Here is a 26,831-nt window from a genome sequence, read left to right on the forward strand (position 1 = left end):
AATGCAGTCTTCTCCCTACTAGATGCATCTAATGGTATCTGCCAGAATGCGGCTTTGAGATCCACGCTGGATATGATGAACATATCCCCTAACCGACTGAGCAGACCTTCGATGTGCGGCAGCGGATAGTCGTCCTTGACCGTCAGGGCATTTAGCTTGCGAGCGTCTAGATATAACCGGTTCTTCTCGCACCTTCGGGCGAGAGTAACCGGATGGCTCCAAGGACTCTCGCTCTGCTCTATGACCCCAAGATCAAGCATCCTATTCAGCTCCGCATACATCAACATCTGCACAGCCGGTGAGACTGGATAATGTCTGTCCTTCACTGGGATCGCGTCGCAGGTATCGATGGAATGGCATTCGAGAGTAGTCTGACCAAGACCTTTCTTGGTAAAGCACGACATCTAACGACGCCTTTTGCTATGGAGTAAGAATATGGGTTTTGATTACATCCTTCGTCCACTCAGACTCCGGACACAAACTAACTCCGTTAGTAGTAATGCTACATAGACTAGGAAACAGACCGAAACTTTTCATAAAATCTACCCCTAAAAATAGAGGTCTATTTAAAGTAGGTACTAGATATAAAGTCACTTTATTAGAACAATTATTAAAATTAACTTTGGTTTTTACTCGTAAACAATTTTATGTGGACCGCCATCGGCCGTCTTTACATAGGACAAAAATTAAAAAAGCTTGAAGACCGGATTCATCCACTAACTCCATGCAGCCCTTACCTAGACAAGAAACCGTGGCCCCACTGTCTAACAGACCATCAATCTCACTACCGTTTATATTAATCTTTAAATAAAGTCTAGCATCCTTCCCCTCTCACAAACTCGTAGAAAAAATTTCATTCTCGATCTTCTTTCTAATTTTATACATAAGCCTAGTTTTCTGAATTCTATTCGATACTGGACCAAAAATCCTAGATTTTGCTTCAGCGTATTCCCGAATTCTTTGATGAAGTGGTTTAATTATATGAACTTTAGGTTATTCATCGGCAAGCATTATGCGTACCGTATTCACTAGAATTTTAGTTGGTTTAAATTGTTCGAAACCAGGGTTAATCTAGGGTTGAACGAGTCTCCCCCGTTTGGGACTCGCTCCCCTTCAGGTTTCCCTAGCATTTAGGGCACTTAGGCGTAACTACATCATCCCTACCACATCTAAAACAAAATATGCGTCTATTAGGTGAAGTACAATCCACGAAACTATGGCCTGGCTGCTTACAATTCCAGCTACTAATTGCTAAGGCGTCTATTTCGAGGATTAGTATCGGCACTTCATTTCCAAATTGTAGTTCATGGACGCGAGCTGGGACGGGTTGTCTAGACTGGAAAGTCTGCCTCTGACTGGTGATTAAATTTTCGCCTCTTTTCGCTGTTGACACAACTCATTTAGAATGGAAGTGGTCACGGAAAATAGTAAATGCGACAATGAAGGCTTAAATCTCCACTAGGTCTCGATCAGAATAGGGTTTCCGCTGCTGATTATTTAGCTTCATGACACCATTGTAAAAAAAACCTCATTGAACGCGCAGTTATAGTCCTGTCTTAGAACGTCTACTCGAAAAATTAAGTCTTCAGCACTCATGGATTTCGAGGTTCCGTCGAACTTAATGCCCCAATTTGGACAAAACTGGATTTGCATTTGGTGGTACACAATGCGGCTGTGCATTAGCTGCTTGTCCTTGGGTTGACTGAAAATCATTTGGCAACTGGTAATTACTAGCATTGTTTCCTTGCCTAACACGTGGTTGTTGCTCTAAAGGCTGATGATTAAACACTGCTTTTGGCTGCCGAACAGAAGTTCGCGGCTCTGTTGTTTAAGGGACGAATATCGGCGGATTAGCTGGAGCAGCTGCATTGGCGAATTCCTGTTGTAGTTCGGTTCGCAATTGCCATATTTGTCGTTGCAATTCCTCCCGCACAAAGGTAAACATATCGCCTCCTGAGGTGACGATGTTAACAGGTTGAGGAGCTGTCGGCCATAGACATGAATTGTTAGACCGCCGGCATAACGGTTGATGTAGTTGTCGTAGCTGTGTTGGCAATCGTATACGTCGGATGCGCAGTGGGAACTATACTTCCTGCAGTCATGCGTGTAATGTTCTCCTTATTGGAAATATTATACACGATTTATAGCCGAGCGAGTTAAGATAATTCCTAATGAATAGAAATCTAGTTCGAGGAATGACCAAATAATACAAACTCAACCAAAATAACAAAATATACAATGGGTTATTTGTAATACAGAATACGCTAGTAAAAAAAATTTAAATATTTACTTCTACGATAAATATTAAGCAAAATTTTTAAAAAAGATATTCCTCCTCTTTTCCAAAGGAAAACTAAAAAACCAATTCTAAAGAAAATCTACAAGAAAACTCAAAAGCTCGATCCAAAAGGTCCAAAGATAAATCTTGAAATGTCTCAAAAACAAATTTAATCAAAATCTTAACATCGGCGGTGTATTTCAGGAAAGTAAAGTTTGCAGGTAAAGTATAAATGTATTATTGTTCGTAGGTATGTTTCTAATTGTTTCTTTTCTATTTTGTTTTCAGGAGATGCAGACAAGGAAAAAGTAAAATGGATACAAAGATCAGTAGTTATTTCCCACAGAAAAATTTTAAAGGCCCAACTAAAAGATGATTTGATAACCTAGAACTTCTAGGACTACCCTTACTGTTTCACTGCGGACAAAACGTATATTTTCAAAACAAATACTATTTGGACTATTGTTAAAGAGGGGGATGGCCTTAGCTATTCATTCTTCACAACTTCAGCATTCTCAGATTTGCTATTGAAAGCTATTCTGAGAGTCTCAAATTGTTTGGAAAGGATAGGCAATCTATCTATAATTCTGCATGACCATATTGTTCACACCACACGTCGCAACGCGAACTAGACCAGGTTGTCCTGCTGTTCGGGACCTACGTTTGTGTGCACAATATTGACCGTGCACAATTATAGCTTCCCATCTGTTAGAATGAACGAAAAAAACAACTAAATTCACTATTTTGTCCGCCGACGTCGCAACAATTAGGGACTCTAGGTATGACCTAACAGGACTTTCGTTGTCGATACTAAATAGAATTAGAAAACTTTCTCCCTGCTGAAACGTACCTACGAACTGTAATGGCTGGCAGATGTTGTGTCATGTAAAACCCTCCCACTCGGGATTGGATAATCCCGCCATGACATCTGGATAGTAGGGATGTCCCAAAATTTACTCTGCAAACTTTCCTTTTCCTACTTACCGCCGCTTATATTTTTTACCGATCATTTTAAATGAGAAAACATTTTTTATTTATTTAATTAATCCAGTGAATACAAGCCTATAAGGCCTAATTCATCAAGTAAAAAATATGACTATAAGTAATAAGAATTTGTAATTCATAATAAAGACTATGGCGATCCATATAAATATAATGGATATTAAAAAACTTATAGTTTAATTACACCGTCCAACACCATTTTTCACACACGAACCAAACCATATACATACGAAAGCACATAATTTATATGGTATAACTGCGTACTCAGTTTTTCATTTTCTGATCGTTTGTCCTTTTTAAAGGACTTTAAAATTTGAGGTACATACAATTTTCAAAAATTTTTATAAAATATTTTTAGCCACCCTATTATAACAATATGGGTATCAAACTAAAGAGGACAATTGCAGTATTTTTATCTCGTATTTGGTTTTATTTTTTAAGAATAAAAAGATTTAAAAAATATCCTTATAAAAGTTTATCCTTTATTATCCTTGAAATTTTATACAAAATTGTTCAACAGAAAATATTCATAATAAAGACATTAGAATGGAGTACAAAAGTCTGAAATTTGGTCTTCATAGCTCCATTTGTTTAATTTTTATAATATTTTTTAAATATCTCAATAAATTAATTAATAAAATTTTCCCCTCTGAAAATTTCAAAGTCCTTTTTTTGTTAAAATATTATGTAGAAAAATTAGAAATTTGATATTGTGGAACCGAATTTCTTTATCTCTATGATAAAAAGTTAAAAAAGAGGAAACTTTCAAGAATATGAAAGGATAAAAATCGATTAAGGATATCTTGCATTTTTTATCCTTTCATGTTAAAACTACCTTCTGGTAAAGTATATTTTCCTTTTTAATTTAACACAATTATTCCGAACTCTATAGTTATTCTAAATTCTATATATCATTTAAAAATACCTTTGACCTCCCAATAATGTTATCAAAGTAGTTTATTACATAGTTTTCAAATGCAATTAGTAAACTACGATATACATAAATATTTAAACAAGTTAGGAAAGTATAGCCGGACTGGGCCGAGCATATCATACCCTACACCAGTTGTGATTTTCTTTCAAATGTGATTTATTTTAGCAAATTAAATATTTATGTTGAATTTTATTTCAATTGCGACATATTGAAGAAAAACTAATTTTTTGAAAGTGGGCTAGAGTCAAATAGAGGTTAAAGGCCTGCACAAGACAACAATAATGCGACAATTTGTTAAACAAATATCGTGTGCGCCATCATAAGCACACGCAATTTTTTAACAAATTGTCGCATTATTGTTGTCTTGTGCAGCCCTTTAATATGTATAATATGCATGTTTTAATCACTAAACCGTCATAATCATACGAAATAAAATTTTATATATTTTAAGGCCTGTTATCTCAACCACCGGTTATGTTTAATTGGTAGATATTTTGTCTGAAAACTGTCAATTTAACGTTAGGATAAAAAATTAACAGATATTGAGATAATAGGGGTAGGTAATTGGTATAAATAATAAATTAAATTAAACAAAATATTCTCAACAAAAATTTTTTTAATTTGAATACATCTTAATTTTTAATTTTTTTACAAAGAACTAATAAAGATAAAGACATGAAATTTGGGAGTCTGCAACTCCATATTTGTAAATATAACATATATTTTTTTCTAAAAAAACTGATTATAGAAAATAAGGATATTAAAGGATTAAAATTTAAAAGGACATTTTTTTAGTTTTTTTATTCTAACATTTTAAAACTATATTATTTGTAAAAATACTGTTATTCTCCTCTTTCAATCGATACCTATATTGACCTACTAGACCAAACCAAATTTAAGCTAAATATAATTATACTTACTCTTCCTTTCAAACTTTAAAGTCCTTTTAAAGGAAGAAACGATCAGAAAATAAAAAACCAAAAATGTAGTTTAACTATATCAAGTATGTAGTTTCCAACGTATATGGTCTTGCTCATGTGTGCAACAATTTCTCCCAATTTGTTGTACGGTGTTATACATATTAAAATTATACAAATTTACATTTTTAAAATTCATTTTTATTTTAGATTTTTGAACCCCTTTCTTTTGCACAAGATATTGAAATTAAATAAAAATAACCTTGTATTAATTTTACTTAGTTCTTTGTTCTGTTTGTAACAGCAAATACAAATTTCACACAAATTTATTAAACATATTCTTCGCCTCTATAACAGACTTACGAAAATGTCTTTCTTCATTGGGGAGGCAGTTGTTCCACAATCGTGTAATTTTAACTAGAAAGGATCTTGTCATATACAAAGACGAGTGATTTGGACATACCAGGGTGTTCGTTCTCGACGACCTACCAAAATTGAACCTCTCAAACAGATACGGAGGTATGCCATACTTAACAATTTTATAAAAATAAAGTAACAATCGAACATTAATAAAACTCTGCAAGTCGGAGCCCAAAATACGAAAGACATGCCTAGAAACATGCTCTCTAAACTTTAAATTAAAAATGTACCTCACAACACGATTAAAGCATAGTTTTAGTTTAGCCAAATTTTGTTGGGACATGCCCGAAAAAATTTCAATCCCATTAAGAAATAAAGGAAAGCATAATGATAATGCTACTCTTTTTCTAATATTCAGAGGTAGGTAAATAGCTAGGCAATAAAGTTTCTTTAAAATAAAAGAAACTCTTGATATTAAAACATTTATGTGAAAAGTGAAATCCAATTGAACGTCTATGTATAATCCCAAAATCTTTTGATGTAATACAAATTCTATACTTTCATCTTTTAAATGTAAATAGGGTAAAACAGAATCATTAGAGAAATACATAGCCTTTGTTTTTGATGGATTCATATTCAAGTAATTTAATTCCGACCACTCTAAAATACATTTTAAATCATTATTAATATTAGTCTCCAGAAAATGAATACCCAAACCAGGATCATCTATTAATAATTGAACATCGTCCGTATATGTATAACACTTACAAGAACTTATTATATTATACATATCGTTTATGTAAATCATAAACAAAACAGGTCCCAAAATTGACCCTTGCGGAACTCCTCTAAAAATTTCTCTAACAGACGATTTCCTTCCACCAGTCTCCACATACTGAAATCTTTCTATTAAATAAGACCAAATTAACCGACAGGAGGTAGAACTAAAGTCAAAGTAGCTACGAAGTTTGTTACATAGACTCTTGTGACATATAGAGTTAAATGCCCTACTAAAATCCAGAACAACTAGTAATAAATTAAAAGATTTATCCATATTGGCACGTATAGTCTCCGTTATATCCAAAACAAGTCCCGTCGTACTATAACCACTTCTGAATCCAGATTGAAATTGGTTAATAAGACTTCTAACACCTTAGAACAGACATTCAGTATACTTATTGGGCGATAGTCTAAATGTGTACGAGGTAATTTTATTTTAGGTATTAGTATAACCCTACCGATTTTCCACGATTTAGGCAAAATAGACGATGTTATTATAGAATTCAAAAGGTAAGTAAAATGTGAAGAAATTACAGGATAAAAAAATTTTGAGAAATTTTAGTGGAATGCCATCCGGTCCAACAGAATTCGTCTTAATGCTAGTCATCGCCTCAAATACCTCCAATTGGTCAACATTTCTAAAAATGAAGATACCATGGCAACCAAAAGAAAGAAGTCCAGTGTCTGTCTGATTTATAGGAGGAAGCAACGATGTTTCATTAAATTCTTCAATGTCAATCAAATTATCCGCGCTTTCATTGCCAATAACACCGTACGATCTTAATTTAGACCACAATTGAGACTGAGAACACTCCCCAAAAAAACGAATACAGTGTAATCTCCTTAGGCGTCTAATAATGAATTTTACCTTCTTTCGACACTTGCAATACGACGATTATCACTAGAGCCCCACTCGCAGTATGCTCGCCATGCTAAATCTCTGTTTACCTTAGCAATTTTTAACTCCATAGTCCATTTATCCATTTATCTGAAATAACTCGACAAAATTTCCTTTGTGGTACACTTGCATCCAAGGCACATTTAACAACAATTGAAAAATTTCTGATTGTTTTTCTACACAATTAGTGATATAGAAATCATTAAAACTTAATCAGTTTAATTGATTTATACATTCATCAACATTTATATTAAGATAATCTCGGTACCAATGTTCTGTTGAAAGGTTAAATTTATTAAGCTTGCAAGATTAGAATTCAAGGTAGGATATTGATATTGTCTTTTTTTATTCACAAAATTAAAATCTGATACAAAGAAATAGTCAATAAGGGTTGAACTGTGATGAAATTCATTGAAATGAGTTGGAACGCTGTTGTGAATAACGGAAAGATTTGATCGGGAACAAAAGCCTCTCACAATATTGGATTTCGAATATAAGTCGGTGTTGAAATCAACCATGACTATAGAATAATTGTATCTACTAGTGATATCAATTATTAGGTCCTCGCAATCAGAAAAATTCCCATGAGGCAAATAAATAACCCCCACTAACAGTTTATCATTGCCATTTAAATCTATCTCAACAAACAAAGTTTCAATACGGCCTTCATCTATAAAATAACCTTCAACCCGAACTCTAAATTTTTTAGAAATAAATAAACAAACACCGCCACCTCGAGTCCAGCACCTGTCATTCCTAAAAAGTTGAAAGCCATTAATTGCAATACAAGCATCCGATACATAACTTGCAATTATCGAAAAGATACTTTATCTCATCAAATTTCGATGAATTGTTCCTTGGTACCATGCTGTGAACATTGAAGTGACAGACGTTAAAGTCATTATCGTTTAGAGAAGAATTTAAAATGATGTTACACAACAAAGGGCCAAAGTTATTAAACATAGTCATAATTATTATACTTCAACATTTGTGCAAAAGAAAAAATACCCCAACTAATGAAAACAACATATGAAAATTTAACGTTTAAAATTAACTACTCAAAAAAAAATACTGTGCAATCAAAAAAATCATATTATTCGAAACATAAATCTCATCAAAAATTAAAATATACACTCTAAAAAATAAATGACAATTCAATAATAAATATATAAATTCAAAAAATATTTGTTCCTATATTTATGTACCAATACTGTAAACAATGTACTTAGTAATATTCATTTGCAGAGAATACATTAAAAATTTTTGTAGTAGATTTAACATATTTCTTTCTTTATCATATATCTCTGGCAATTATGTATAAGAGATATTGATATATTATAATTATCATCCAGTATAAGTATTATTTGCTCATTATTACTAAGTATATGAAAAACAATTAATATGTATTAGAGAATTGAGATAAAATCAAGTAAATGCACATAAATACAGAAAAAAGAGAAAAAAATACGTTCCATCTTTTAACGGCAGCATAAAAAAAATCAGTATATCAGCATGCATATAAAAATATTGTGTAATAATTAAAAACGAATTAAAAGGTAGTAGTGTAAATAGAATAATAATAGTGAAATAATTTATCAAAATATAAAGAACGTATTAAAAGAAGAAGACAATGATATTTTAACAGTTTTAAAAGTGGATGGAGAAGCAATTATTAAAAAATATTTATATAAATGAAAAAAGAATAATTTATAAGACATTGAAAAATAATATTGTTAAGTGTATAAACATACAAACAGAAAGGCTTTATAAAGAATTGCTAACGGCCTTATTAGATGTGGATTCTGCGTTCTGATTAGTGACGTCATTAGTAGAAGTGGATTCTATATCATTATGGTTGTGTTTACGATTAGAATTCATAGAAGATACATTCCGCTCACGATCTAAGAATTCAGCTGATGCAGTGGTTACTTCGTCCTTATTTGGATACACCAGTTTCACCTTTATAGGATGATTAAGCATCAATATGCGATAACTTTTTATCTCGTCCGACTTTAACTTCATGCGGCACATATAATGCAATTTAGCTTCTATAGGAATGAAGTGATTGTTCAAATACACCCTTTTTTCAACATCGGTTTGTTTAACATCATTTAGTTTTAAGTTATATTTAGTTCTATAATTTTTCATTAAAAAGTCCCTTTTTAATACATTATTGAACTTTATTAATACAGCAGACTTCTTCTTTATCCAAGCACAAAAATTAATATCATTCTCAGTAATGTCAACATCACAAGCTTTGGCAATGGATAAAGCCGTAGAATATAGGTCTTCAGTATTTAGATATGAGGGAATGAGGGAACGTCCGACCGATTTACTTGCTTCCTAAGAATTATGTTCTCAAATTCCAGATCATGAATTTTTTTATTAGTCTCGGCTTCAAATTTTTGGGTATTACTAAATGATTTAGGTAAATCTTCCTTGATGTCAGTTTGCTGTGACGTAACGCTTTCTTTAATGATGTTTATTAGATCCAACAACTGCTTTTCCACAGCCTCAATTTTACTTGTCATGGGATTTATTGCAGTGGAATAACACTTTTTACAACCGAATGAAAACCCAGGCTTTGCTTTAGCAATATTATCTTTAACAGACTGAGTTAAATTCGGCAATTGTTTAATAGCACATTCCATGTGTTGATGTTCATTACAAACCGCACATTCAATTGAATCATTTTTTTGCAAACAGTAGAACAAATTGTACACGTTAAAGCCATGCTTAAAAGTTGATGTTAAATGCAGATTAATTAAATTTATATGCCAAATAATGTTATTGAGGACTTTATTAATTTTCTCGGTGCATATTTTTAGCTTTTAAAGTAAAATATTATTCTATTTATTTAAATCTTTTCACCAAACTGTTTTTAAGAAAATTATTATTTTTTAAGCACAGATTAGTTTTTTTTCACACGCTAGTCATGGCGTTGCCAGAATTTTAGCAATTTCATTTAAACATTATAAAAGTTAGATTTTATTAACAAAATTATTCCAAATAGTATTTAACAACATTAGGTTTAGCTTTAGATTTAAGATTTAGTTTAAATGTCGTTTTAGTTTTAAATTTTAAAATTTAGATTTAGCTTTTAAATTTAGCTTTAGTTTTCGGTTAGATTTAAGATTTAGCGTTTAAATTTTACTTTAGTTTTTAAATTTAACTTTAGATTTTAAGTTTCTAGGTTTAGGTTTAGATTTACAAATTTTTGTTTACTTTTAGTTTTAATATAAATTTTAAGATTTTCGAAATTAGCTTTAGTTTTAGGATTTTAATTTAGTTTTAAGATTTAAATTTTAGCTTTAACTTCAGGTTTACCATTTAGGTTTAGGATTTGACTTAAGTTTTTCAGATTTATCTTTCGACTACAATTCAATTTAATTGGTAGATTTAATTTCATGTTTCGAAATTACTATATTAACATTTCTCTCCTGTGTTTCGGGATATGCCGGATCAGGCTTGTAAACTGCAGCGTGACGATCTACGGGAGGCAATTATAGCGATGGAAGAGTTCTTTTGGTGGATGAGGTGCGTCCGTATTAGGGTCCGTTCGGGTAAACCGGGTAAGTAATTAACAATATTGTAAAGTAATACACCTTTGAAATAATTTTTGTTTGTTTTTACCGGTTTTTTTTTTTTTGGAAAAACCCCACAATCGGAATGGAATCGATAAACGATAGGTAAGCCTAGTAATATATATATATATATATATATATATATATATATATATATATATATATATATATATATATATATATATATATATATATATATACTGAAGCACCCCAAGTTTGATCTTTCAAATTTTAAATTTCAATTTTAATTTTTTCAAAAATAAAATTTGTTGTTTTTTTACGATGAGGCCACAGACTCCACCTTCTTCTCTATTTGGAGCAAAAATCAAAAAGGAACCGAGAAACCTCGGTTACTAATATGGCTTCCAAGCTTCAATAAATCTTTCAGCTATTTGTTTCCCTACATAAAATTTTTTCTACAGCTATTTGTTTTTGTTTTTATTCCTCTTCTTCTTTCTCAAAAAAAACTTCATTTTTTATTATGTTGCCAACTGTTTCAGTTTCTTCTTCTTCTATTTAGTAGCTCTACTACAGGGTGCACACGACAATAGCTTTAGAATTCAATGTAATATATGTATTTAAGTGATTTTCGGATGAGGACCTTATATGGGAGCTATGACCAATTATGGGCCTATTCGAAAAAATTTTCGTAGAGTGATTCATATTAAGACAAAACATATTTGAGTCGAATTTTATCAAGATAACTTTATTTGATAATGAAATATGTGCGTTTAGGTGAATTTCGGAAGTGGACCTTATAGGGAGCTATGACCAATTGTGGACCGATTGAGATCTACGTTGGTAGTATAATTTCTGTTCATATTATATTTGCATGTACAATTGTGTTAACACCGATATATTTAGGGAGTTATTATCTATAAACTAATTTCCGGGAATATATACCTTTGTATGGGGGCTATGGGAAATATTGGATCAATTGTTATCAGTTCGATCATAATTGTTCCCTGGCGGAAATAATGCGTGACAAAATTCATCGAATATGGTAGTTTCTGTGAAAACTACTTAAGATACGGGAAAAAACGTAATTTTTTCGAGGTAGTCTGAAATTTTTACTCATAACTTTTTACGTAGAGAACCGATTTTGCTGATTTTCAATACCAAACTGCTTAGGATAATAACAAATATTTCTGGTGGATTTGGTTGATTTCCTTTTCTTAGTTTTAACGTGAGCGTATTTTACACAGACAGACATATGTAGCTAAATCGACTCAGAATTTCACAAGGACCTAGAATATACATATATACTTTGTTGAGTCTAAGATGAATATTTCTAGGTGTTACACACGGAATGACAAACACACATCTTTTTTCCAATAAGCAGTGCTGTTGTTGCTTATTTATCAACGCATGCAAAAAATTTAATTTTGTTGATAAAATTTTCAAATGTTGTCTCGAACTTTTGCTTATATCTCCCTTATTTATGGACGGATTTTGCTGATTTTAAACTGGAAATTTCTCGATATTTTGGTCTTCAGAAAACTGATTTCTACATTGTTTAATCGACTCCGCTATCTATAAGGGTTCAGAATATATATACTTTATAGGGTCGGAAAATTACTTTTTCTTTTATAGGGTCGGAAATTCTCGCGAAGGTGAAAAATCGCATATATGGGAAACCATTACAGCTAAAGTCCTCAAATTTTACACGAGTAACACTGACAATCCATGTGAACAATTAACAAAATAACCGGACTAGCGATAGCGGCATGGTACCTCCCATATGAATTAAACTTTGACATCTGGGAAAATATAGGATCAAGAATCATCAAATGTTGAACGAAGACCTTTGATATCCATGTAAACATTTGGTTAATAAATTGGCGAATTGGCATGGCATCTCCCATTCGCAAAAAAAAAAACTAATGCTAACGATAATTTTGAAAACAGGTTCCTACTTCATAAATTCTACAGCAGGTTCCACTAGACTCTGTTATCTTTTTTTTTGTACATAAATGAAATACACAGGATAATATTTAGAAACGATTCCTTTGCCGGTTCCACTAGAACCTGCCTTAGTTTTAATGTGTTTACTACGGCATTAAAATTATAGAAATCAGTGTTAACAAAACATTTAACTTTTGGTCGACGAAAGGGTTTTTTATATACATATGTATATTGTTTCTAGGGTAGCGAACAAACCCCTGCACATAACAACAATTTTTTAAAAAAATGTGTGCGTCATCATTACATAACAAATTCTGGAACAAGAGATTTTTTAACAAATTGTTTTCTTGTGCAGGCCTTTAATTTATATACAAGCCATTGTCAAATATAAGAATTTTATTGCAGGTTCGACCCTTCTTTAAGCCAACAATAAGTTGGTTTTTAATTTTTTTTCTCAGATTAAGCTTTTATCAGTAATTTTTGGTTGATAGCGAAAACTAATTATGGTTTCTTTTAAAATAAAATCTAAAAATTAAAATTTTTACGTTTACAAATTTCTAAATAAAATCCCAGAAAAAAATTAAACGATTATATTTTTGGGAAAAAAACTCAAATCTAGGCATTATTATATTAATACAGGAATATTTGACAATATTCCAATTGGCCAGCACTCTTTTTAGACAATTTGGAAAAATCAAAATCATTTGATTTGCCTTTTCAAAGTTTGTTGGTTAAATATAATGCCATAAAGTAATTAGTCATGTAAATTATATTGATTAAGGGCCCTTCAGACGATCACACTTTACGTACGACAAGTCTAACGAAAAAGTAAAATGAAATTCCATCCGTATGACAAAAAAGAGAATAAAATTCGTATGATTTATATTTTTTGTGTTTACACGATTGGTATAAGACAATAACAAAGTAAGATGGAAACAGTTGTTTTACTTTTTTTGTATGTGTTTACATAAAAATACATCCCTGATCTAATGCGACTTGCTTGTTTTTTTAATCATTTCAAAAAATGAAGAGAGCCATACGACTGTCAAATTTTCCATCCGTATTTTGTCTCAATGTGTGATGATTTCGTTACATATTGCGTTTAGACGATCCCACTCGTTCTCTTCTACACAAAATTTTGACAGATCATATTACTTGTGTGCTCGTGTGAAGGGGGCTTTAGTGTTATACCAATGGAAAATATATTCGCCGGCGTTAAAATTAGTCAAATATCACAGAAATTTATCAATATTTGCAAAAATTACAAGGAAAATAAGTAAAAATAATAAAATGTGCAATAGTGATGTTTATTTTGTCGCAAAATATCCATTATTCGGATAATTTCAATAATAATTATAAATTATATGTTATATTTATACATCTGAACTAAATAAACATTTATTAAAGCCATATATATTTATTTTTCTTAAAAGTTCGTTTTTATTATCTATTATAAACAAAAATATGAAATTAAGAAAACAGAATCAACGAATATTTTATCCTAATTGTACGCAACACTAACACATAAAATGACAGCCAAATTGTACAGTGATGCCAAATTAAACATGATAATATAGGTTTATTATTTGTTTATGAATATCACAATTTTATTAATGGTTTTTAAGGCTAACTATTGTGTGCATTAAAAGCAAAATAAGATTTTTTTATAAATACAAGCGTAATTTTTCAGTATGTTTAAAAATATTATTTGTGAGAACTAAAAGAGAAAAAGTCTGGCAACACTATGTATAGATAAACGTGTAAAATTGCGTGTGGAGTAATCGTAAATAAAAAAAACGTGTAAAGTTTGTCATCTTAATAAAAAATATTAAATTTATCCAATATTTCCTGATAAAAATTATCAAATCATCCTGTAAAAACTAGTTACATCCATTTTGTTAAATTATTCCTAAAAAAATCATAAAATTAACTTTTCGAGCCGAAAATCAAGTGTGTGCAAAAAGGTGAAAAAGCAAAAGTGGGAAAGTATAAGAAATATATTGTCTACCTTTTTATTTAAATGTTTATGTTTTTTATATGTAGTTATGTATGTACATATGTATGTGTATCAGAGATTGACAATGAGTATGTATGAAACGAGTAACACAACTATTTATCCATAATTTTTCATTACAATGACACAAGTTTCATGTTGAGTATCTTCATATACGTATTTACTTTACTCCGTGTACCTTAAATATTTGCGTGCGAAAATGCACAAACACGTGTAAATAAAAATATAAACAACAAGAAGAGACAATATAATGAGCATGTTCTTTGGTAGGAAAGTTAACACGTGCTGCATTTCTATTAATCATATGATCATATCATATTTCAACTATTCAAATTATTTAGAAATAGCAATAAATTATGAATGACAAATATAATTCAAAAAGTAACAGGTAAAAAAACTTTTTATTCGGTTTTAAGTAAAATTAAAAAAGTACTTTAAAAAAATTAAAGAAGCAATAAATATGGAAATGGGTAGGTAATATCATGCTTCCGAATAACTTTATGCACTTAGAAAGGCATATTTTTGGATATTTTTTAGTAAAAAGTATAGGTAATATTTTGTTCTAAGCACATTAACTTTTAAATAATAATTGTAAAAATCCTATTCAAAAAATATAAAAAAAAATCCTTGTCAGAGACTGAAAATAACTGGGCCACATAAACAAAGTGATTGAATTGCGATTTATTTATTTATTTTTTTTAATAAATCACTCAGAATAACAGTTATAAAATGATTTTTACTTAAATGGTTTAGTATAACCCTTACTACTTTTGTTTTGTTACTTATGTTTTTGGCTGAGCACTTGGTTTATGTATTCCTTCTTTTTTTCTTGCTTATATGAGAGTGGGAGAGTATATTGTTGTTGTTTGCTATGATTTCTGAAGAAAGTGTGGGTGTATGTGTGTCCTAATAGTGTATTTACATTTGCGATTTATTGTTTAGCTATAAAAAATAAAATTCATAAGCAGACCTTTTCAAAAATGTTTACAAAATAAAAATCAATTGTAGCGAGTAATTTGGTTTTTCTTTTCGGTTTCTCTGAAACACTTATCAAAAAAACTGTCATAAAGTTTTCTCTCAGTGATAAACTGCAAAAACACAATTATAAATGTTGATCACAGCAATTAACCTTATAAAAACAAAGTGGACCCGTTATTTTTAGTCTCTGTAATTAGTGTAAAATATATTCTTAAGTTAACAGTTTGCTTTAATATATAACAAATTTTTAAAATAAACATTTTTACCATATTTATTTTTAACATATTTATCAATTTTCATCGAAAGCAAAAGTAAGTATTTTAAATAAACCTTTTTAACACTTTATAATATTGAATTATTTACAAATAGAATGGAAAATACCGTACAAATTCTAAAGAAAATAACTGTAGGCACATACAAACTATTGGAAAAAAGGGAAGAAGCATCAGAAGGACGATGGATCTATTTTACAGGATATGGTGTACTGTCGAGAGTGTCACAGTATTTTAAAATTTATGAGGCGCCAAAGATCAGGGTTTAGAAGTGTATCAATTCTAAACCCTGCTATTTCCCAAAAAAATCAAGTCAGTTACGAAGAGAAAAGTACGTGCTTCGAAGACTTTTTGGACTTCATAATAGAAGACTGCCGCCCATTTAATATTGTGGAAGGATCGGGATTTAGGAAGATGATCGAAAAGTGTATAAAAATGGGTGCAAAGTATGGAGTAAATATTGACTTGGACCATCTTATTCCTAGTGCCAAAACGTTATCACGAAAGACAGTACTAATGTTCGAAAAGAAGAAGCAAGAAATTTCACCCCACGTTCAAAAACTTGGGACAAATGACGAAGCAGCAGTTACGATTGATATTTGTACCGATTATTTCGTCAAAAGGATTTTTTGTGTGCCACTTTACATTTTCAAATAAATTTCAGACTTGTTGATCTAACACTTGAAATAAAATCGATGGATTTTAAGTCAAATACTGCAATTAATGTTAAAAATAAAGTATGCACGCTGTTTGGAGAATTTGGAGTATCAGACCTGGCAAATGCGGTATTCGCCACTAGAATAGACTGCTCAGTTCATCTCCTTTCCAACATTTTAAACGATGCTTTCGAGTCAACAGAGGAATTAAACGGAATAACACATTCCTGTAAAAAAATTGTGAAGTATTTCAAAAAGGCCAACAAGCAGTATATGCTGGATACAACCCTGAAGAAATACTGTCCGGCAAGGTGGAATTCACAATATACAATGTTTAAATCAATTAATGACAATTATTCGAAGATCAACGAAATTTTGGTGGATAATTGCGAGAGAAGATGTATGCTCAACTTTAACATTTCAGCGCTGCACAATTTTGAAACAATTTTTAAAGAACTTCAATTCAGTGAGCTTCCGACAATTTGCTTTGTGATTCCTCAATAAACAAAGCGAAATCAATTTGTGCTGCTCAAGTCAACGATGAAGCTGATATTGCTGCATTAAAACTAAATATTTTATCACGGCTACAAATATGGATATCGCATTTAAATATTCTTCATAAAGCGGCATTGTTCCCATTCCCTCCAGCTTTATCTTTGCAGTCAACTGAGATTCATCTTATAAATGAATTTTGCATCGAAAAATAATAGATGAAATTGAAAACAATTCCGATTTTCATGATATCATCAGTAATACATCCGTACCGCAAGACAATTCAGCATCAAGTTCGACAATAAATACCCATTCACCAGAAAGATCCTCACAAAATGTTCTACCCATATCCTCACCAGTGTAGAAAACTACTAGAAAAATTTATTTCTTCTTCATGGTAACAGCCGAACCAGAGAGTAGCATGCTTACTGGAAGAGATGAAGTCGGCTTTACAACAATGAACGTTGATGGTAACAGATGACTTCGATGTAATGCTCTGGCAAAGTAATTCCACTAAATATCCAAAGTTATCGAAATTAGACAGAAAACTTTTATCAATTCCTGCAACCAGTGCACCATTGGAAAGGGTTTTTTCTTTAACTGGAAATATTATAACGGAGAAAAGAAACCGATTGGAGCCAAAAACTGTAGATAGTACAATATTTTTATATTCTTTATATAAAAAATGTTTGGTAATTTATTTATTTATATTTTTTAGTTATAATTTAATTAATATTTTCTATAAATTTTTTTAATAATATTTAAAGTTAAGTATTTATATAATTTCTATATAATAAAATTTCTATCGAAAAATCAACAACTGTAATTTCATTTACACATCATTTCATTAATTTTTGCTTTATTATTTGCTATTGTATTGGTGAAATACTACGTATACTCAAAAGATACTTTTATTTATATTAATTTTGCAAAGAATTGAATAAAACAAGTACATTCCTTACCTCAAACCTGTTGTATAGAAAAGAAAAATGTATGAATATACGACACAACCAAATGCCGACTATATGTACACTCCCGCTCACTTAAATAGGTGCACTATTTTGTTTACATTCAAATAAATTTTTTGCAAAAAATAATGGACTAACTGGTTATATTAAAATTTTAATTAATAGCATAATGTCTTATGTATCATTAGATAGACAAACATTAGTGCAATACTTAATAACCGATTTTTAACAATTTTTTTTCTAAAACACTACGTTTTTTAACAATATTTTTTTGGCTCATTTGAATAGGTTCATCATCTTTAATTTACAAAAACAACAACAAAATGCATTTTTCAATAAACTTTTTTATTTTTATAAATATTTTTACAAGGTTTTAGAAAAGATTGAGTAAGAAACATATCCGCCGTTACTTGAGATAACTTCGAAAATTCGAGGTGATAAAGAGTTATTAAGATTCTTAAGTAATGACAAGGAAAGTTCGGCCCAAGCCTTTTTAGTTCCTTCAATTTAGGCTTCTTTTGTGTTATACTGTCTACCCGACCTATACACTTTACGAGAAGGAATATCCGAAACATTTTCAATAATAAATAGGTGAGAAGATTATGGAGGCTATTCCAAAATTTTTACATTCTGGCATCAAATCCATCCATTTACAGCCCTGGCGGTATGGATCGGGGCATTATATTTTTGAAATATCCACGCAAGGGTTCAAAGATATCCGAAAATGTGAAAAAAGCTGTTTCCAGTATGGCATTACAATTATTATAATTCCTACTAGATGAAAGAAATTGAAGCTCACATGTTTCATAATACGAAATTGCCCCCCCAATACATCCAACATCCTCCACAGCTATGCAGACAACTCAGGTAGAGCTCTTAATTTCAAAAATCATAAACATAATTATTATATCGATCTGGACCTTCTAAATTAAACTTTTTTTCATCCGAAAAAATTCCAAATTGCCAAATTCCTGTGATTTTGGACAGTTTCCAAAAACGCTAAAATTTTGCCATTTTATTCTTCAGTCAATGGCTTACCGCGGCCTATTTTTTAAAACATATATGTCTATATTCACAGACACCAGAATATGAATAGATTTTTTCCACTGCCAGCAGTAAACTGATTTTATTCGGAATGAACCTAATCAAGCGAACCAAAAAATATAGGTAAAAAACGTAGTACGTTAGAAAAAAATTACTAAAAATCAGCTATTAGGTATTTCGCTAATTTTTGTCTTACTAGTGATACCAAAGACATCATGTTATTATCTAAAATTATAAAATTACTAATTAGTCCTTTACTTTTTGCAAATAATTAATTTGAATGTGAACAAAACAGTGAACCTATTTAAGTGAACGAGAGTGAATATTTATTTGAGTTGAAGATGGTATGAGTATGCTGAATATGATTGTGCGCTTTGTATTTGACGATACATACACATACATATTTGGTTGCAATACTTTACGATTACTACTTTTGTCATTCTCTGGTATGAGTATGCTGAATATGATTGTGCGCTTTGTGTTTGACGATACATGTTTGGTTGCAATACTTTACGATTACTACTTTTGTCATTCTCTGTCCAGTACATACAATGTGTTTAAAATTTTTAAATATTTTTCGACATGTATTTTTACACTAAGTGTAAATTTAAACAAAAACTATCTAACCAAGATTGGCTATGAAGTAACTGCCAAAAAACCGTTTCCCGTAGCGGCTAGAGCAAGACATTCACAGAGAAGTTGGAAAACTGTTTCTTCCTTTTCCCTGCAACTGCGACAGTAGTCATTGAAGGGTAGCCCAAGCCGACATGGGATTTTTCTAGACTTAAAGCTGTTAAATAAAAGCTCTAAATCGTAAGGATTCGTTTAAAGGGTCACTTTTGTTTGATTTAATGCCAACTTGCAACATTTTAAAATTTTGATGTTAAAAATTCAAATTAATTTTAAAATATTCATAAATTTTAATGTAATTTTAGAACACAATCGTTTAGAAATTCGTTGATAATAAAGCATTTATGTTGAATCTTACATAGGTTCTAAATAATGTCTGTTCATGTACGGCTGTATGCTGGCTAGGAGAAATAAAATATCCTATTTCTATGATTTTCAACAGCCTTCGTCATTGAATCCAAAACAAATTTTAACAAATTATATTGAAAATTGCGAGCTGTAGTGTGCACACAAGGTTTACACGGTCACAATGACAAATTAACAAAGACGGACATAGCTTAATTGAATCAGAAAGTGTTTCTAAACCGACTGGTATACTTACGGACAAATATTTTTGAGTTTTACAAACATCAGCACATTGTGACGATTTTTGGATAGATAGTAGTATATTGGTATATGGGTACTAGGGCAGAAATAAAATGTTTATATAAAACATATTTCTGCCAAATTTCATCGTGGTACTATGGACATTCAATTCATTTTCTGAAGGGGAATTTGTATAGAGGCTAGGGTTAAATGAGGCCCGATCATTGCGAAAATCGACAGTGTTATTTATAATTATATCAAACTTAATTATGTACATTTTTGGATACATATCATTTTTGAAGGGGACTTTGTATGGGGGCTAGGATTATATCAAACTTAGTTGTTCCAATTTTTGGGAAGATAGTAGTATATTTGACGTAAATCGGAAGGTCCGGTTGTATGGGAACTAGGGCCGAACTTGGGTACAACCTTATAAAATTTATTGTCGCGATTTATTTTATATAAAACTTATTTGTGCCACATTTTATCGGGATACTAGTGTTTATAAGTGAATTGTGGACATTCAAGTCATTTTCTGAAGGGGACATTGTATGGGGTAGGGTCAAATAATTTCCGATAATTACGAAAATCGCTAAAATTTTTAAGACTTACATATATAACTCTTGCCAATTTTTGTAGATATAGAAGATCATTTAACATAATTATGAGGTCAAAAGACTTATTCGGGGGGTCCCGTTGTGAAATAATTGACCGATTTCAACCATTTTCAATAGCGTTCGTCCTTGGACCAAAGGAAGCGCATGTCCTAAATTTCATCATATCAAAAATTGCGACCTGTAGAGTGCGCACAAGGTTTATATGGGCACACAGACATACATACGGACGGACAGACGGACATAGCTTAATCGACTCAGGAAGTGGGTGTAGGACCAATATTTTTGGGTGTTACAAACATCAGCACAAACGCATAATACCCTCCCCATTATAGTGTGTAAGGTATAAAAATAAATTAATAAATTCATCAGTTAATTTGACGAAATTTCTTAAAAAAAAAAACTAAAAAATTTACTCACTAATTACTAATTACTAAAATACAAAAATTTAACGAAAAAATCTGGAATAAAATTTTCGTTGGCTGTATAAAAACAAAACTTTCATATTTACACCCCATTTTGCAGTATTTAGGTATTTGCTACATTTTCTTTATTTTTATATGTAGCAATAAGAGCTTGGGGTTAACCCAATAAATTAAACAAAAATAAAATAATATTACTAAAAAAATAAAACGCACATTGTACATTTCAACATTTTTGAAATGTTTCGTGTTTTGGTAGAATTTTCTTTGTTTTTTGGTCAAACGAGAGGCCTTTGTCTATCTTATATTTTGGACATTTTATTTCGTTTATTACGAACGAATTAATTTTCCAAAAACGAAAAATTTACGGAAAAACAAGAGTTCTATATTCGGCTGTACCATTTTATTCTTCAGTCAATGGCTTACCGCGGCCTATTTTTTAAAACATATATGTCTATATTCACAGACACCAGAATATGAATAGATTTTTTCCACTGCCAGCAGTAAACTGATTTTATTCGGAATGAACCTAATCAAGCGAACCAAAAAAATATAGGTAAAAAACGTAGTACGTTAGAAAAAAATTACTAAAAATCAGCTATTAGGTATTTCGCTAATTTTTGTCTTACTAGTGATACCAAAGACATCATGTTATTATCTAAAATTATAAAATTACTAATTAGTCCTTTACTTTTTGCAAATAATTAATTTGAATGTGAACAAAACAGTGAACCTATTTAAGTGAACGAGAGTGTATATTTATTTGAGTTGAAGATGGTATGAGTATGCTGAATATGATTGTGCGCTTTGTATTTGACGATACATACACATACATATTTGGTTGCAATACTTTACGATTACTACTTTTGTCATTCTCTGGTATGAGTATGCTGAATATGATTGTGCGCTTTTTGTTTGACGATACATGTTTGGTTGCAATACTTTACGATTACTACTTTTGTCATTCTCTGTCCAGTACATACAATGTGTTTAAAATTTTTAAATATTTTTCGACATGTATTTTTACACTAAGTGTAAATTTAAACAAAAACTATCTAACCAAGATTGGCTATGAAGTAACTGCCAAAAAACCGTTTCCCGTAGCGGCTAGAGCAAGACATTCACAGAGAAGTTGGAAAACTGTTTCTTCCTTTTCCCTGCAACTGCGACAGTAGTCATTGAAGGGTAGCCCAAGCCGACATGGGATTTTTCTAGACTTAAAGCTGTTAAATAAAAGCTCTAAATCGTAAGGATTCGTTTAAAGGGTCACTTTTGTTTGATTTAATGCCAACTTGCAACATTTTAAAATTTTGATGTTAAAAATTCAAATTAATTTTAAAATATTCATAAATTTTAATGTAATTTTAGAACACAATCGTTTAGAAATTCGTTGATAATAAAGCATTTATGTTGAATCTTACATAGGTTCTAAATAATGTCTGTTCATGTACGGCTGTATGCTGGCTATTTCTATGATTTTCAACAGCCTTCGTCATTGAATCCAAAACAAATTTTAACAAATTATATTGAAAATTGCGAGCTGTAGTGTGCACACAAGGTTTACACGGTCACAATGACAAATTAACAAAGACGGACATAGCTTAATTGAATCAGAAAGTGTTTCTAAACCGACTGGTATACTTACGGACAAATATTTTTGAGTTTTACAAACATCAGCACATTGTGACGATTTTTGGATAGATAGTAGTATATTGGTATATGGGTACTAGGGCAGAAATTGAGCCGATCCTTATAAAATGTTTATATAAAACATATTTGTGCCAAATTTCATCGTGGTACTATGGACATTCAATTCATTATCTGAAGGGGAATTTTTATAGAGGCTAGGGTTAAATGAGGCCCGATCATTGCGAAAATCGACAGTGTTATTTATAATTATATCAAACTTAATTATGTACATTTTTGGATACATATCATTTTTGAAGGGGACTTTGTATGGGGGCTAGGATTATATCAAACTTAGTTGTTCCAATTTTTGGGAAGATAGTAGTATATTTGACGTAAATCGGAAGGTCCGGTTGTATGGGAACTAGGGCCGAACTTGGGTACAACCTTATAAAATTTATTGTCGCGATTTATTTTATATAAAACTTATTTGTGCCACATTTTATCGGGATACTAGTGTTTATAAGTGAATTGTGGACATTCAAGTCATTTTCTGAAGGGGACATTGTATGGGGTAGGGTCAAATAATTTCCGATAATTACGAAAATCGCTAAAATTTTTAAGACTTACATATATAACTCTTGCCAATTTTTGTAGATATAGAAGATCATTTAACATAATTATGAGGTCAAAAGACTTATTCGGGGGGTCCCGTTGTGAAATAATTGACCGATTTCAACCATTTTCAATAGCGTTCGTCCTTGGACCAAAGGAAGCGCATGTCCTAAATTTCATCATATCAAAAATTGCGACCTGTAGAGTGCGCACAAGGTTTATATGGGCACACAGACATACATACAGACGGACGGACAGACGGACATAGCTTAATCGACTCAGGAAGTGGGTGTAGGACCAATATTTTTGGGTGTTACAAACATCAGCACAAACGCATAATACCCTCCCCATTATAGTGTGTAAGGTATAAAAATAAATTAATAAATTCATCAGTTAATTTGACGAAATTTCTTAAAAAAAAAACTAAAAAATTTACTCACTAATTACTAATTACTAAAATACAAAAATTTAACGAAAAAATCTGGAATAAAATTTTCGTTGGCTGTATAAAAATAAAACTTTCATATTTACACCCCATTTTGCAGTATTTAGGTATTTGCTACATTTTCTTTATTTTTATATGTAGCAATAAGAGCTTGGGGTTAACCCAATAAATTAAACAAAAATAAAATAATATTACTAAAAAAATAAAACGCACATTGTACATTTCAACATTTTTGAAATGTTTCGTGTTTTGGTAGAATTTTCTTTGTTTTTTGGTCAAACGAGAGGCCTTTGTCTATCTTATATTTTGGACATTTTATTTCGTTTATTACGAACGAATTAATTTTCCAAAAACGAAAAATTTACGGAAAAACAAGAGTTCTATATTCGGCTGTACCGAATCTTATATACCCTTCACCATGATGTATCAAAAAACAGTCAGTACGAATTTTATTACAAAAAATTAAAAAATACCAATTGTAAAAGGGTAAGGTACCAAAAAGTCCCCTTTTATGGGTTCTCGCCTAATACGGACTCTACAAACTTAATTTCATGTTTCTAGGTTTAATTTTATAGAAAATTCAAAAATTACCTTTTGTAGAACTAAAAAGTCCCCTTTTATGGGTTCTCACTTAATCCAGACTCAACATACTTAATTTCATGTTTCTATGTTCAATATTACAGAAATTTAAAAAAGCACCTTTTGAAGAACGCCAAAGTACCAAGAAGTCTCCTTTTATGGGTTCTCACTTAATCCAGTACCACGTTTCTGTAACTTTTAGTGAGAAGTTCTCACATCGAGAAGTGTGAAACAAAAAATTCCATCGTTTCTCGATTTGTGAGTAAAAAGTGTTTCTGTAACTTAAAGTGAGAAGAGGCTACAAGAATTACGTTTTTATTGGAAATTTCCAATAAAACAGCTGTCAAAAACATAAAAATTAAAAGAAGAAAACAAAAATTGCCGAACAAATTTATAAACGAAGGATAAATAAACAAAAAATATAGAAATTAAAATTGTTCGAAAAATTATCATACTAAATTCGACCTTGGCAAATTCTAAGTTTACGCCCACGTACTTTTTTAGCATTTGCTTCTGTATATCCGAAATTCCTCTTATTTTCTAAAAATTAGTGAACAATATTTATTTTAATCTTAATTAATTATAAATATTAATCCATATATATAAAAATGTTTATATGTTCATATATTTATATGTTTATATGTTTATGTGTTTATATGTTTATATGTTTATATGTTTATATGTTTATATGTTTATATGTTTATACAAACGCATAATACCCTCCCCATTATAGTGTGTAAGGTATAAAAATAAATTAATAAATTCATCAGTTAATTTGACGAAATTTCTTAAAAAAAAAACTAAAAAATTTACTCACTAATTACTAATTACTAAAATACAAAAATTTAACGAAAAAATCTGGAATAAAATTTTCGTTGGCTGTATAAAAATAAAACTTTCATATTTACACCCCATTTTGCAGTATTTAGGTATTTGCTACATTTTCTTTATTTTTATATGTAGCAATAAGAGCTTGGGGTTAACCCAATAAATTAAACAAAAATAAAATAATATTACTAAAAAAATAAAACGCACATTGTACATTTCAACATTTTTGAAATGTTTCGTGTTTTGGTAGAATTTTCTTTGTTTTTTGGTCAAACGAGAGGCCTTTGTCTATCTTATATTTTGGACATTTTATTTCGTTTATTACGAACGAATTAATTTTCCAAAAACGAAAAATTTACGGAAAAACAAGAGTTCTATATTCGGCTGTACCGAATCTTATATACCCTTCACCATGATGTATCAAAAAACAGTCAGTACGAATTTTATTACAAAAAATTAAAAAATACCAATTGTAAAAGGGTAAGGTACCAAAAAGTCCCCTTTTATGGGTTCTCGCCTAATACGGACTCTACAAACTTAATTTCATGTTTCTAGGTTTAATTTTATAGAAAATTCAAAAATTACCTTTTGTAGAACTAAAAAGTCCCCTTTTATGGGTTCTCACTTAATCCAGACTCAACATACTTAATTTCATGTTTCTATGTTCAATATTACAGAAATTTAAAAAAGCACCTTTTGAAGAACGCCAAAGTACCAAGAAGTCTCCTTTTATGGGTTCTCACTTAATCCAGTACCACGTTTCTGTAACTTTTAGTGAGAAGTTCTCACATCGAGAAGTGTGAAACAAAAAATTCCATCGTTTCTCGATTTGTGAGTAAAAAGTGTTTCTGTAACTTAAAGTGAGAAGAGGCTACAAGAATTACGTTTTTATTGGAAATTTCCAATAAAACAGCTGTCAAAAACATAAAAATTAAAAGAAGAAAACAAAAATTGCCGAACAAATTTATAAACGAAGGATAAATAAACAAAAAATATAGAAATTAAAATTGTTCGAAAAATTATCATACTAAATTCGACCTTGGCAAATTCTAAGTTTACGCCCACGTACTTTTTTAGCATTTGCTTCTGTATATCCGAAATTCCTCTTATTTTCTAAAAATTAGTGAACAATATTTATTTTAATCTTAATTAATTATAAATATTAATCCATATATATAAAAATGTTTATATGTTCATATATTTATATGTTTATATGTTTATGTGTTTATATGTTTATATGTTTATATGTTTATATGTTTATATGTTTATATGTTTATATGTTTATATGTTTATATGTTTATATGTTTATATGTTTATATGTTTATATGTTTATATGTTTATATGTTTATATGTTTATATGTTTATATGTTTATATGTTTATATGTTTATATGTTTATATGTTTAT

At 30.5% G+C, this 26,831-nt stretch overlaps 1 protein-coding gene across 1 annotated transcript in view; it reads right to left on the reverse strand.

The window, feature by feature from the left end:
• Positions 1-26,831, reverse strand: part of LOC119613959 (stress-activated protein kinase JNK) — a 335,264-nt gene that overhangs the window by 161,191 nt on the left and 147,242 nt on the right. The gene's annotated exons all lie outside the window — the stretch shown is intronic.

The sequence above is a fragment of the Lucilia sericata genome, unplaced genomic scaffold (genome assembly GCF_015586225.1).
Source record: "Lucilia sericata isolate MDLA Ls3-8-SP2 unplaced genomic scaffold, ASM1558622v1 Contig000041F_arrow, whole genome shotgun sequence".
In the NCBI taxonomy this organism is placed as follows: Eukaryota; Metazoa; Arthropoda; class Insecta; order Diptera; family Calliphoridae; genus Lucilia; species Lucilia sericata.